This window comes from Typopeltis vanoorti, chromosome 9 (assembly GCF_054136105.1).
Source record: "Typopeltis vanoorti isolate ZY-2024b chromosome 9, IOZ_Tvanoo_1.0, whole genome shotgun sequence".
Lineage (NCBI taxonomy): Eukaryota > Metazoa > Arthropoda > Arachnida > Uropygi > Thelyphonidae > Typopeltis > Typopeltis vanoorti.
Window position 1 is genome coordinate 48,821,584 of NC_143557.1, and position 16,495 is coordinate 48,838,078.

At 34.2% G+C, this 16,495-nt stretch overlaps 1 long non-coding RNA gene across 2 annotated transcripts in view; it reads left to right on the forward strand.

Moving 5' to 3' along the window:
• LOC150103023 (uncharacterized) overlaps window positions 1–16,495 on the forward strand; it is a 327,791-nt gene that overhangs the window by 45,106 nt on the left and 266,190 nt on the right. For both annotated transcript variants that reach the window (XR_016548797.1, XR_016548799.1), the window contains exon 2: window positions 3,682–3,781. This is a non-coding gene — a long non-coding RNA (uncharacterized LOC150103023). The remainder of the gene's footprint in view (window positions 1–3,681; window positions 3,782–16,495) is intronic.

Consider the following 16,495-nt stretch of genomic DNA (forward strand, 5'->3'; position numbering starts at 1 on the left):
ATTGCTGCCATGAGGACCGCGAAAGGGTCCCACATCATATTAAGGTAGATGCCATGGCTATTTGTTCCTCACACTGTGACTTCTTTCCATGCAGTGTATAACTAATAAGAGTAGAGTAGCTGTAATTTTTTTTTCTCTACGTGTGTGCTTTGTGATAGAGGCCTATTAATGTATTTATCCTAGGCACAAATGTACATTTGTAAAAGAAATCATAACATGCCAACTGTAATTTGGAAGTAAAGTTAAATCTTAGTACTAGCAACATCTATGATCAACGGGCGCAGTTCTCGCAACCCCCCCCTTATATTTTTACTTTTCATCCACAATAAATAATCATATACTACTGGATTTCGTAAAATGTCCAAATCGTAGCCAGTAAAACCCATCAATCTTGGTAGATTTTTCAGAAGGGCATTATAAGCTGTTAGGTATTGTAAGTTTAGTTTTAATACTTAAAATATTTACTTGGACCTCTTTACATTTAATGAGCAGAAATTCTTTACTCCGTGTCAAGAGCTGTATTAAAATACACAACCTATCTATTTTACTTAAATCTTTGTTTTCAGCTTGAAATGCAGATTAGTGTTAATGCCACTCAATTGCTTTTATTCTTTGCGGTTTTTGCTGTCGACCATTCATCCTCTTTATTTTCCTCTTGCATCCTTTTTGACAACATAAATTTGCTGTTATCCATTAGATGGTCCAGACTGGTGTAATCTACAAGTTTACAGTGGTAGCACCACTTTTATTCTGTTTCTGTAAATAAGAAAAAAAAATTACAAAATTCATTCTGTAACACAAAATATAATTTAGCCAATTAATTGCGTTGTTTTCATAGTGCGATATAGCAAAGAATATTCGTGTCAGCAAGCTTTGTATTAGAAAATCATCGGACTCCGCCTCCTATAATTTATTCCTCCGTTTTGGCGTCTGTCACTACCATGTTTACTTTCCTCGTGTCCTTTGTACTGAAAGTGGGTGAACAAAGTCTAAAAGCTGACAAGTTTGATATTCTGACCTTAGTACTTCGAGCTCATGTTTACTTTGCTTTGCCTACTGTTATTGGTAAACATTATTGAATTTCCGTTACTAATACTGGCAAGCACTCTGAAGTAGTTAGTGTAGTCAATAACACTTTTCACTAAATCTTTATATAAAGATTTCATCATTTTTAAAGGTTTTGGAGTGCTAAAACATTGCTAAATACCGAATTATAATAGTTAGTCACTCATCAGAAAAAACCATGCAAGTCGTTCACGAAATATTTTTGATGAAATTTTGACTGCTACTTTCAATCTACATCGATCCTAGGGTAACGGACATTTTTTTTTTTTTAAGTCGTCAAATTAAAAAACGGCAGAATTTACGAAAAGCAATAACTGAGTCAAAGTATTCAGGAAGTTCTGTGCCGGCTCTGGGGTGTTTTTATTGCATGACATTTCCACGGAATCTCAGGATTCATCGTGAGTGGCTACTTGACCTACACAGCACTACGAAATTCACCATCGCAATCGCAATTATTTAACATCAGTAGTTGGGAATGGACATGGTGCATTTTATATTTCAAAAGCTAAATGAAAATAATGTGAAGATTCTTTTATATAATCATCCATTTTTTAGAATTTTTAACTCGAATATAGAGCTGCATTTCTTATCTTAAAGATGTCTGCGAACCACACGTAATCTTTACATCCCCCTCCCCCTTCTGTAAGTGTATTATATAATAATAATAGACTGGTTTTACATCCGAACTTAAACGTAAACAGAAATTAAATTCTTCCCATTAATTAGGGACACTTGCTTGTAATTAACTTCTTGATTATTTTGAAACAATCTTTGATTATTAGCATCAGACTTCTTTCGAATATTTAATGTCATGATTGGCAATAAATACGAAACCCTGTCATATGTAATTCATGATCATGCTGTCATTGGAGTAGCATGCACATAATTCAGTTATAAGCGAGCTAGTTACTTAGGGGAAAAAATGGCAACGGCTTCTTGGCAGGTAACACTTGCTATGCGTTTGAAATCTGGTTTAAAGTAAGACACTGTTAGATAACCCCAACTAATGGGAAATCTTATTATGGTAGTAACTTTCGGTTCAACATAATTTCTCTTAATGGAAAACTTGAAAGCCTAAGCCTTGAAAATTTTAGTCTGTCAATTTAATTTTACATGTTAAATCTTGTAATTATATAGATTCCTTACTTAGTGTTATAGGTGCTGCGAATTTTCCTACATTCACAAATGGTTTCCCTGGAATGATGTACTGAATTCAGTAAATATTATTCCTCTTAAACGTTCAGTTGTTTCGGAATTATCGCGAAGCAGCTAAAGCTGTATTATAACTGTTAATTGAGTGTGTGTTTCTGTTTTCTGACCGGTTTGCTTATTTTCCTAGGTAAAAACTCAAGTTTCCAGGAGTGAAAACCCTGTCACCTTCCTGCAAAATATGAAATCACATTAATGCAAACGTTGTAGATACGTTGATTATCATAATTTTATTCTGTACTTTCCGAGCGTCTCTGTATTAAAAAGGCTTTCTGTTATTGTGGTTACGAAATTTTTATTTAAGTCGATACAGGCTGCGATGAAGCAGAGAACGAACTAATGATAATCTATTATTTGTCTGTATGTTGTGTTCTTCAATATCGACATTCCACTGCAATAAGTCTACCAAGTCGACATTTTTATTGCATCTAATTGCAGAGTTTATAATTATTATCTAGTTTGTTCTTCAGCATCTGTGAGAAGTTAAACAAAAATGATTTAGGCCACACTTAAAAGCTAGCTCTAATCACATTTTAATTCACTCGCTCAGTATTCGAATCCCTCTAAAATTTTGGTTCACGTACGAAGATAACCAACGGAATTAGCTAAATGATATGTGATTGATCAATTTGGGATAAATTCATAACCATTGCACTTTAGAATACAATAATTGTGATATAATGAAATAAACTATTACTGCAGTCTTTTGTGATAAAAGAAATAAAAGCATTGACGTCCGTATTAAGTATTAAATGTTTTGAGGAACAAAGTAACTTCACTAAGAAATGCTATCGTGTTTGCGGTTATATGCGAACCCGGAATCTCAGAAAGACGTGGGTCGAACCTCTATTTAGAAGACTCTTTATTCAAGGCTTTGCAACTAAAAGCGGGCCAGCCAGTATGATATAGATATATCAAGATTTTCCCTCTCAGTAATTTAATTTTTTAACTCTGCAAACCACCTGCTAGATAACTTATGCTAGGGACATACTGTATTAGGGTCCTATTAGCCTCAGTTGTTTTCGTAATTCCAACCAACGAGTTCAGCAAATATCATTTGCAATTATTCAGTACGCTGCAGATTGTAAAACCATCATAATCAAGCATCTGGACTTTTTTTTGTTGTTGTTGCTGTTGACCAAAATGTAAAATGTTTTTAGAACTGCACCAAGTTTTTGATATCTTAAAATATTACGATATATTGTTCGACTTAAGGAAAGAATAATTCTATTAGAATTTGAAGCCATTAAGAATTTTGTATTATGGCTTGTATGTCAGATAGTAAACTTACTCTTTAAACTTTTCTTTGATAAAAAAAATGTAAATGAGATTAGTTTTTCAAAAAAAAAAAAATTGATATACATATGCAAAAATGACTCTGTCTCATCATTTCTCTATTTGTTTTAGGTTTTGGAGATGAAATTTATAAGCCACGTAATCTGACGTGTCGACGCAACTATTAATAGTTTGAAATGCATGAGAACATTGGACCGTTCCAGGAGAGAAGGTAATACACTGTCATTTAATTCATTCCCAGTTACCAGTATACACACACATTACTTTTTCCGCCGATTCTCAGTGGACAACGCTTCCACATCTCCCATAAGTTTTGAACTTCCCAATAGCTTATGATATCAGTTAATCGATCAGTACCACATTGATAAATTAGGCAACGTTACATACGCATTGTTTGAATCCCCCCCCCCCTCACCTTTTGTATTTTACTGTTTCTATATGGGTGATTTGCTTTTTTTTTTTTTTTTTTCTGTTGATAAATAAATGGTTGTAGTATCATTGTTTCTGTGATTATACCTATCTTTTTCGAGATTTTTTACAACTTGGAATATAGCCACTATTTGGGAGTAATCGTATCAATAAAATGACCTTCTGTTAGCTCAGAGAAATCGAAGTGCTAGAGATTAGCTTAACGCTGATTAGCCGGACTGGTCGTTGAAGCCCATTTCCATAGATAAGACTGTTTCAAAGTGACAGATGTACATGAAGAACCTGCGTTTCTGAAGCTGTCACCGATTGTGTTATTTCTTAACAAGTTGATTTCCTATGTGCATGCTTCGTATTGAATTCGACGAATCCTAGAAAATAGACATCTAGCTAAGGGATTACTACATGTCGCGTATATTATGTGATTCTTCATTGCATTTCCGTCATAATGAAATTATTTGGTTTTGATATGGAGGAACAGGAAATATCGTTCAATTCAAATTTCTTCTTTATTCATTCATTATGACATTTATTCTTATATATCTAAAACTGCTTTTTTGAATGCAGTCCTACTCACGAAAAATAGCAGATTATGTATTAGGCGGCCCATGGGTAATCTGGACATCCTGATCTAGAAACTAGGCAATTTTTCCCCCACTTTTACACCTGCCTCTAGTAAGCAAAGTGGTGGTCTCATTAGGCAGTGAAATTTATCTGCAAGAGACGTTCGCAAAATATTCATGCTGTCTTGGAGACTCGAACCCACCACTAATTCCATATTGAATAATTCTTTCGATGAGTAATTATTAAACTTGCACAGTTCCAGTACATAGAAACATCCACCTTTTAACAAAATTAGATGCATGTTTATGGAGTTAAGATGTTTCTTTATAGCATATGCTTATGTGTATAGAAATAAAACGAAGAGATGCATGTGCGTGCGCACACACTTGAGAAAATTAACCTTATAGGGTAAAGTTTTAATTTTACAATATTTTCATATTTACAAATAATAAACAAGTCCATAGAGAGAGTAGACAGCACACTTAGCTCGGTCCCTTTGGAAATTTGTAGTTTCCCAGTATCCGACTTAATCATATCACCGAGGGCATTTCACTTCTCAGCAAGTGCTGTAAAATGCGTACAGTTGTGTGTCTGCCGACTGCATGGTTAGAAATCCTTTTCATTGCACCTGAGATCACAGAAAAGTCATAGAAAATTTTCCCTAATTTTGTGGCTGAAATCGAACCCATGTCTTTATGATAATCTAACGTCAGCAGAAGCACAGCGAAGCTAAGGAAGAATAATTCATGTTAATTTTCACACAGTTAATCACCCCTATTCGTTTATACTGTAAACTGAGTTAATTAGTAATTAGGCGCATTTCTGAACCTTTATGAGGGCTTTTCCAGATGAGTTTAGTCTCATACGGCGATCGCAGGGTTACTCTTTCTTGGAAACTACGAAACTTCATTCCCCAATAACAACTAAAAGTGGTCATTTTTCTCATTTTCGTTTATTTTATTTGTCGTTTTTGTTATACAAACCATTTACAGGATAAAATAGTGAAATTATATATAGGAACAGAGCCTGCGCTAGGGTCTTTGTCGCCCGCATGCAATGTCTATCTAAACGCCCCTGTAACGATCCGGGCGTGTGTGGTTCTTTTACGATAATAAAAATTTAAATTATTTGAAATTTCTTAAATAAATTTTGGCAGAACCGCCACACGTGGGTTCGCTAAATGTAACGAACCTGGGGTGTTGACTAGGCAGGATAATCGTTAAAAACCCGAATATTCAAAAAATTCTCAAAAGTTAAAGCAAATTTTGATAAAGCCACTTCACTTTAATCGTTGAATATAATGATACAGGAATTATAGCCTTCTCACCAACCCGAATCGCTAACAAAATTAAAATGAATTTTTATTTAAGTTAAAATTTATTTGAACTAAAGTTTAAAAAATTCTTGCATTTTACAAGTTACGAAATTCTTAGTAACTTGTAAAAAATTTTTAATAATTTTTATAAGTGGAACTATCTTTTAGGAAAATAAAAGAAATTCAAGATAGATGAAAAAATAAGAAAAGAATTCAGAAATAATTAGAACATTTAATATAAGTATTCAAAAAATAACATCTTTACAGAATAACAGAAAATAAATTAAATTACATAAATATACTTGAAATTTTTTTAATAAAATGTAAGGGTTTTTGATTTCATATTCATAAAATTAGAAATAATGGTCTTAACGTCTAATTCCGCACATATATCATTTTCAATAGCTATTAACGCCAAACTAACAAGCCTTTTTTGTGACATACTTGTTCTTAAGTAAGTTTTAATCAATTTCAACTTGGAAAAGGAACGTTCACGACCCGCTACACTAACAGGTAAGGTTAATAGTATTCTTAAAGAAATTGAAAAGTTAGGGAAAGATAAATTATTGGACACAATGAAATTAAGAATATCGAAAGGGTTTTGAATATTTAAATTATCCTTCCGAAAAATATCCCGGAAAGCACATAACTCGTCATGTAATTCTATTGCGTTTACGTCTTTATTGTCGCCGGGCTTAAAGGGAATCTCTAAATCGTCACAATTTTTTCGTAAATCTTCGTTATTCATTTGTAGTAATCTATACAAGAAATTGAAATTATCATAATATGTTTTTAGTTGTTCAAAACGTTCTATTAACGAACACATTGCAACGTCTAGAAGTGTATAAAACGCATTCACTCTAAATTTATCATCTGGCGATTGTGGCGTTTCGTATTGATACTCGTAGTCAAATTGTCGTGTCTTCTTTCGTCGTCGGACTTCCGTACCAGTTTTAAATTCTTGTTCTCCGTCCACCCCTCTTCACCCAGTTCTTTTGCCGTTTTAGAACTTCTTTAAAATTTGTATCTGATCGATACTCTTGTAAGAATATTTTTAAGATTTCGATAGATTCTAAAGCAAATGTAATGTACATATTTTTGTCTTGAAGCATTTTACTCACAGGGTTTATTCTGTTAAGTAAATCATGTCCAGTTATAAGAGAGCAAATAAATTTGTAGTTCTTTATTTTAGCACATAATGTTTGTGCTTCATGTTGAGTTTCTTTATTAAAATTTTCATTATTTAAAATTTCAAAAATTGCATCGTAAATTTCTCGTAACTGATATCGTAGAGGGCGGATTGCATTAATTTTACTTTCCCATCGCGTTTCTGATGACTGTTTCAATGTTAATTTTTTTACGAACTTTAAAAGGATTGCCCAATTTGAATTACGTAAGAGAATGAAAAGAAATTGTATATTTCTTGAATAATTGCAAAGAAACTAATTGTATCTGCATTCACTTCGGCTGCATCGTTAATGATTACATTTAGAGTATGAGCAGCACATCCACGTAAAATGCTCGAGGATTTTTGTTTAAAAGCATATTTCGGAGCCCATATTTTTTCCCTTTCGTATTTGCCCCATTGTCATATCCTTGACCTTGCATGTCTTCAATGGGAATGTTCCATTTTTCCACTTGTTCCATTATTGTTGCACATAAACCATATCCTCATTGTCACAAGAAACAAAGCGAATAATAATGGTCATTTTTTCTGTTTTATTTGCATCAGGTGTGCAGTCTAAAATTATGGAATAATATTTAGATTTTGGAATTGATAATAAAATTCCTGATTGCGTTACTTAAAGTTTCCAATATTTAATTTTGACTGCCTTTACTCAAATAGTGTACTATATTGTTTCGTTGCAGGGCCCTTTCAACATGATTTTCCATAACGGGATCAAACTTCGCAAACAGTTCGACTAATTTTTAAAAATTGCCATTATTCCTTTCATATAATTTATCAGATTATCTGCGAAAAGCTAAATTTTGGCTACCAAGGAATTTTATAATTTCAATCGAGCATTCTAAAACACTCGTCCAATGTTTCTTTTCCATTGCATCTGGCAATCAATAGTAGTTTTGTTTTTTAAATTTTTATCAACTTCCTTCTATTTTAAGAAATTTTTCATGCGAGTTAAACTAGTCTCATGTCTATGCAAAGTTGTACTTACATTCCTCTAATCGTTATAACCTTCTACGAGACTACTTGATTCGGTAGGTGTGAAAGGTTTGCAACAAAAGCAAAAAAAGAGAATTTAAAGTTTCGGAATAAATGAGCCATGTTCTTGGCACGAGCTCACCTTTTTCCATTTTTCTATTATATCGTAGTCGCCAAATTAATACGTGTCGCCAAATTTATGACCATATGTATCTCTGAGATATATTATATTTTTCTGTTGAACAGGCCCCATTTCAATTAAAACAACTTGTAATTATTCATCAATATTTCCCCATTCACCTGGATCTTCTAAATTTACAGAGACTAACAATGTGTTAGTTTCATGGTCAACTACAACTAAATCTTCTGTTTTTCACTTAAATCATGCGTCTTGTTATCTTGTTCAATAGTTGAAATAGTACTTTCATGAAAACTGGATGATGTGCACGGTTCTTCAACTCTGATTTCTGATGTATCGAGTTGGTGACAATATGCATCAGAATATTTTAATATTTTAACAAATTTATTAAGAGCCCCAATTTGTTTCTTAACATCTGCTTCTTTCGCAGCATGACGCTTACGATTTTGTACACCGGATAACTGTTTTTTAAAACTTTTGATTCCATTTCTATTTTATACCCACAAGAAATTATTACACGACACGACACAGAGACGAAATAATAGTCCGCACTGCGCTACTGTCAGTAGCCTACTGAGATGCGTACCATATGACTGGTTAACTAGCAACAAATGTTTTGTACGAAAATTCGTTTCTGCACATAAAAACCGTTCACCATTTCACTTGAGATAGACTGCAGTAGACACAGCATTCTATAGGCAAGCATTTAGCCTGCTCTCGCTGCAAAATTGTAAACATCCGGCTGATCAAAGAGGCGGCAATATACAATTTTTTAAAATTTTTATTCGGTGTATCCGGCCTTATTTATTTTAATATTGATCATTCTAAGAATTTTTTGTTTTCATGATAAAAATTTTGTTTCTTAAAAATTAACTTATGAACGGTACCCCAGCAGCGGCACCCCATTCGTAGCAGCCCTGTATAGGAATAGCTAAATTTTACCTAGATGGAATTGAATAAAATCTGATATTCAGTATATACCCTAGAATACGTCCATATGGATATATTCAAGACTAATTGATATTAAAAGGATTTTTATTACTGTTCCGCTATAAACGGTCCTTTTTTTTGCCAAACTTTTGGTAACAATAATTCTTCTCTGGTGGACTGGTTGGGATTTAATGAAATTTTTAATTAGCATCTCTTATAGTATGGAGTGTTTCAGTTGGACCGTTTTAACGGCAAAATTAGGCATAACAAAATCATGTCTAGTTACCATTACTAGTACCACTATACAGAAACTTCATTATCAAACAAATTAAATTTTATGATAAAGCAATGAAAGTAGTTCAGTTTTTAATAATATATAAAACTTTGGAATAGGGTAAGGTATTGCAGTGTTCAAAATACACTTCACTCCCAGTTTAGCAGTCTCCATGAGAACTACAGAAGTAGTTGGTTATAGTTGAGTAATTTGCTGTTAATTTCCTGTAGAATGGTATTATGCCATTTTTTTAAAAAAAATTTTTAAAAGATCTTTTCATAGTTTGTTGTGTGCGTGCTATAGTAAGTCAACTGTGTGCTATCTCATCGTTAATACGTTAGCACAGTGGTTCCCAAACCTTTTCGGTTCACGGTGCCCAGAATTAGAACATAGGCCTACCTAACAGTTGCAGCACGCAGTTGGTGCGATTATTAGTTATTTCAGTGAAAATAGTGGAATATTTTGCAGCTCCCCAAGGCTCCGCAGCACATGGTTTGGGAACCACTGCATTCGCATAAGAACTTCTGTTCAAATAATTAGTTTAAAAAAAGTGTTAATAAAATTGGGACCATTACTGTTCTGATTCATATAAATGTCCGTGTGTATGTGTGTGTAAAATTATACACGAATAACGAATGTTTTTTTTTTTTGATTGTTTCTCATATTGAATTATTGCCATGTAATTTTTTCGCTCTGAATCTTCATTCGACATAGAAAAAAATAAGAGTTAAATCCTCATTTGTCTATTTATTGTTTATAATATATGTATACATTATATGAAATCAGATTAATCGAGGATTAAATCGACAATTTCATTTCTTTGTGCACTTATCTGGAAGTGATTTCCTTGTCCTCCTGAATAGAGCATCGAACAATTGATTTGAAAAACAACAGAACACTCGTACTTCAATAGTTTCCCTGCTTCCCAATATTTTTTTAAAACTTTAATCTTCCCCCCCCCTTACAAATGAACCTGATTACATAATCAATTATACATTCATATAATGGCGTTTCAAAAGCAATGCCTTCATTATTAATAACTCCCATCCTCCCTCACTCAAGAGATGTCAATGGGAAAAGAAAAAAAACATAGTTTGAAATGTCTACTTTTATTTTCATGCACTACTAACACTATTTTCTCTTCCTCTGCTTGGACCCATTCTTAAGTTTCAGAATGGATACCCTTGAAGTGCCTAAGATTTAGGAAATATCCAAAGTCTAATGGAACCAAGTCTGAGTCGCACTAACGGACAACAGCAACTACTTTTTTTGCTAAAGATGATGACCATCTAAACGAAACTGTAATCATTTTTGGATTGACTTTGAAAATTACAATATTTTGCTAATACCTCAAGCTTAAAACAATGTACAATTGATCAAATAGAGCAGATTCTTAAGATAGTGGAACTTGGCTTTCTTCCAACAGTTCATGTGTGCCAAATTGGGTACATATGATCACGTGGGCAGTGTATTCCATTACGTCTCATTCATACCGTTCAGGCATTTTCTCCTCATATTAGGAACTAGCTTGTAACCATATGTTTATAAAATTTATGGAATTCCATGCGAGTCGACGTATTGCTGTTGATTTAGAATGGCTGGATTATCTAGCACTGAAATTATCAAAAATAATTAAAATGCAATTTATATTGTTTAACTCCTGTGTAATTAATTCTAGAAGATTTTAAACCAACTTTTGAATGTTATTTTATTGTTGTATCGTATGTGTGTACATATGCATACTTAATTTTTAGTCTAAATGAATTTTGTTCCAATTTGCATCTTTTAGTTATGGTTAATGTTGACTTCAGTCTCATTACTTTGAAAGCCACGGTTGATGAAAAATTTAATCATGAATAAAACTTAATCATTACTTCAACTTCAGAATACCTGAAAAGATTAATGTTAAAAATCGCAAATTTAATCCTTATTCAAAAATTAATCTTATCTGAAAATGAATGCTGGAAACATCGAGAACAACAATTTCATATCAGTTTCATATCATTACTGAAACAGTAATGTAATCCAAAATTTTTTAAATAAGGAGAGTTTTTAGTTAAATATTTATTGCTAAAAATTAGATTTCTTCACTGTAATAAGATACTAGGTTGAATTCGGCATTGCAGTATGGTATATTTCCAACTTCTAGTGGGGGTTATAGTTCAGGATAAAATATAAAAAGAGGGAGGCGTTGTGATAGGATGCCATGTTGCAAGCCTATCTTTTCTGCAAATTGTTAACAAATTGGGCCATCCTAGATCAACAATTAGCGATACGATACTGAGATGGAAGCACAGGGAATCAACTTCAAGTGCTACCCACAGTGAACGACCCATCACACTCACCGAACATGGAAATAGGCTGCTGCGAATGATAATATGTGAAATCCACCATTTGTCTGCTGGCATGTTGAATGGGGAGTTCCGGGCATTGACTGGAACAAAACTCCACAAAAACATTCAGTACCTAGGCTAACAACAACATGGGTTTCCACGGTGAGACCAGAATATGCGATCCCCACATTTTCCGAACCAACATGAAGCGTCGTCTTCAATGGTGCAAAGAGAGTGTACAATGGGACGTGGAAGCTTGTAAAATTATATTATGGAGCGACGAATCACGCTACACCCTCTACCCAGCAGATGGACGGGTGTGGCGGATGGCCAGTGAAATGATCTGTGCATTACAAACAAGTATGTTCAACATATGGTAAAAAATTATCATATACTATCATTTGTTCCTGGTATCATTTCGATACAAAGCCACAAGAGAGTCCATAAGGTCCACTCCACCCATATGTTTGTTATAAACAGTTATGCTGCGAGGCAGTGGAATTTCAACATACTTTTTTTATTTCCAACGGAACCTTTGACATACACTGACAGGCTCCTTTCCTAAGTAGCTAGATACCACGTGTACTATTGAGTTATCAACCCACTTAGTGACAGTAATACTATCAGAGGACATGATAACTGACATATTTCCTCGTCAAACCTTCTGAACCCTTTTCATTTTTCAGTTTCTTGTCAGCTCCTTGAAGTAATTTCTTCTGCATGTACTCACATAATAAATATCATCTTCCTTTAGTTTCTTAATTAGGGGATGTTTGTGAAGAAGTTGTCTGCATATATCTTGAAGTTCTTACCAACAAGATCATACCAGAGCCTAAGTACTACATTTTCACTTGCACTGAATGAATCTGAAATTTGTCTTTCAGGATCTGCACCTACATAAAGATCAAAACAATATACATAGCCTGAAATGCCTGCCTTCACCCACATTTTGAAACCCCATTTTTTTGGTTTCTTAGGTAAGTATTGTTTAAGTTGTGAATGTCCCTTGAATGGAATCATCACCTCATCTACACTCTAAAATTCTTCTGGGCTGACAGCAGCATGGAATGTTTCATGATACTTTTGCAGCACTAGTCTTATATGTATTATTGGTAGGTATTGTGTCTGAATCAACAAAATGCAAATATCGCCTTATGTCCTCCCATCTCTTCACTGACTTAGCATCAGCTATAACATCCATGCTCAGAAGACCAATACTGCCTTACACGTGGGTATTTTATGTATGTCATGACACGTACAATTCCAAGGTAAATTTTGAGTTCAGTCACAGTAAGTGCTAAATTATCTTTGCCTTTACGGCATGCATACAGATTAGTTTGTTTCACAATTTCATCCATCAATTCATCTGGAAATAGCTGTGAAAAATAATCTACAGGGCTCTCTCCGTGAATATTTACTTGGTGTTTTCCTCTAAATTGTGGTTCAGTACCAGCAAAGGAATTATCTTTTTCACTAAACCACACTGGTTGTCCCTGCAATGGCATACGACCAGCATCAGCTGTATTTTGCACACTAGCTGGACTTTAAACGTTGTCTGACCAACAGGGGAAGGACACTGAACATCACTGTCTTCACTTGAACTGTCACTCTCTGTAGGATCATTTTGTGGCTGCTGATATGTAGGATCATCAGCAGAATCACTCAACTCCAAACCATCTTCAGATTCCTCCAACAGTTTTTCAATCCCCTCTTCAGTAGGTCTCTTGTGGTAATAGGCCTTTTTTATGCCAGATGGACCTGGTTTTTGATTATCCATCTGTAAGTATGTTAATTGGCATTATCTTCTTGCAGATTACCATCTGTAAGAAGATAATGCCAATTAACACACTTACTATTCATTTATGTTTGCAAAAATAAAATAAATAAAATTATAAAAATATTGTACATAAACTATTTGCTGCGTAGATTACCTTACAAATATATTGTCCTCATGTGAGGACAAGTTGTTTTCAAGTTCGTTTTATGAATATGGTAATAAACATGAACAAATTAAATATTCACACTTCATCTACAAAGTATAACAATATATAAAACCATACTAACCTTTCCAGAAGACTCATAAAATTAGCAAATTCAAATCAACAAAATAGCAGCTTTTCACTTCCTCCTTGATACCACATGCACTGCAGAGAGATTGGTATTCCTGTAACTCTGTTGAAACTCCTGCCATTTGGTGTGATTTCTAAGAACACTTTGGTCTCCCCAGATGAGGACTACGTGCATACAGTAGCACTAAATTGTGAATGAATAATTATTATAAGGAAAAATATGTGTCCTCATATGAGGCCCCTATGCATGAGAGGGTTAAAAAGCCTAGTGAACTTCTCCATATTACTGCGAGTATCATCGTGCCTAAACTTCACTGCATTTGCTCAGACATCGCATTTATTGCGCACTCACAAGGATGGTGTTATATTCGTCAGTCGGTTTCGAATACATGAATTAGCCGATCTCATACGCAGGTGGAAAGATTTTTTCCTTCTTCCCTCCCGCAAAACAGACGAACGCAAGAGAATATACGTAATTAACAGATATATTCATTCCTTTTGTCTTATCTGTTTCTTCTTTATCACACCTGATGATCCAATATCGCTAATCTCGCACATCGTTTTATTGGGTAAAGGATAATACTGACTTACCAAACACTTTAAGAAACAAGATATTTAGGCATCATCAGGCACATTGTTTACCATAGTTTATATATGTTTTTAATCATTATTTATGAACCGAAATTAAAGATGCATATTAACGCTTTCCTAGAAGCGCAACTTCTTTGCATATATAACATTTTTTTTATAAACCTGATAATCCATCCAGAGGTTGTTAGCATCTCTCCTTACACTTCCTCAAATGCGAGATAGTTCTGTGTTTACAGCTACATAGGTGAAGCTTAATTTAGCAACAATGTTTTTTTTTTAAAAAAAAAAAAGAAGAAAAATTAGTGGGAAGCTAAAAGTCGTTGTCAATAGAAAAAATCTTAGATGAATCATTAGTCTTCTATGCCACAGGTTTCATAAATAATCCCAGAGTGTGTTACTTGAATATAACGGACTTACTATTCATTATTTAAGATGTATTAGTTTAAAGGAATGCAACTCTAAAAGCATCAGCATTTGCTTCAAGGCATCCTGGCTGGAATTAATGTATTGGCATTCCGCCCAATGGATGCACTTTGCTAATTACATCATGCAATATATATGCAATATTTTGGTTAATTCAAGAACCATTTCCTTGATAATTACTTAAGAAATGAGTTTGAACACTCCAGTGACTTCACTCTGGATCTGCCATCTTCAGGAATTCGCGGAATAAGTGTCTAGTATTAAACTACCTGATTAAGAAAATAAGAACGGAAATAAACGAAGTTGTTATGGAAGTAATGCGTGCGAGTTCTCCTACCATCATGTCTGACTTTATATAAGCAGGCTACTAGCAGTAGCATAATCATCCTTGCAAACCAGAAAGGCAAAGGCAATTGTTTTTTAATCGGTGTGCAAAGTGAACCATATTTGCAAATCTAGAATTGGAACAGAGTCTGCATAGGTCAGTCGGTATCGACGATGCCCTATGGGCGAAGCGATCTGGTTTCGAAACCCGTTTAGGTCGGAAAGAACCTTCATAACATTGTTTTCAATTAAAGGTGTCTTATCCAGTCTCATACAGAGATGGAAGGTTATTCCTCCCGGAAACTCCGAAAGAACAAACTGTCCAAAAGAATATACACAATTACAGACATAATACTCATGGCCATCTTTTAGCAGAGCTCTCGTGGGAGAAAAATGCCGCATTCATGTCATCTAAACCTTTTTCTATTAATGACGTCATTTAATAGGAATGGAAAGGCTTGAATTTCCTTAAATCCATGAAGACATTTTTAATTTGGAAGCTTAAGTGATATTTTTCGAACACCACAATAAAACAACAGACTTAAACATAATTTTTAAAATTGCTTATCCAAATCCAATTACACATCCGGATTTGGAACGTATACATTTATTCTTTAACACATTGAAAGAATGGATAACTCAAGGCTCATCAGTAATTTCAACAGGCACTTGATAAGATGGTTAGCCCTATGTACTGTATATAAGTATACTTTGTATGTAAATTGTGTGTGTTCTCCTGGCCAGTTTGCCTAATTGTGGAATGAAAATAACAGTTTCTGTAAGGAAAATCCCTTCGACTTCCATGTGAGACCGGCTCTTTACGTCCTATACGGGATTTGAGCCCAGATGTTTTCAACCGAAGAGCATCGTCGGAACCGACTGAGCCGCGGAGGCGACCACCCACCCAAAAATACTCAAATACCACTCAACCTGGAAGATGTATAGAAATCAAGGACAACCACGAAAATGATAGAAGGCGAATGGAACAATCCTCCGATTCTGAAAGGGTGATTTATTTGGAACATATTGAATTCTGATTGGTTGTCGAGCTTTTCATATAATGAATTTTGTACAGAAATCTTTACAGTTAAATTATATTACTATTTTTACTGTGTCGATTTCTTTTTTTTTTTTTTAAATTTCACTATTGACTATGGTAGGTTTTCCATTAGTTAAATCGGTTTGACTTAAGCCTTAAGGATTTTTTTTTAGATTCCATAATAAGAGGTAGAAGAACCTATAGTACATTAGTGTCGTCTGTAAGATGTAGGTGAGGGTTGGGAAAGAAGAAATTTGTTGACATTTATCTTAAAGAGTTTGGGATTGTTTGGACATTTGATGTCCCAACGTTAAGTCCAACTGTTTGCAGTTGGACT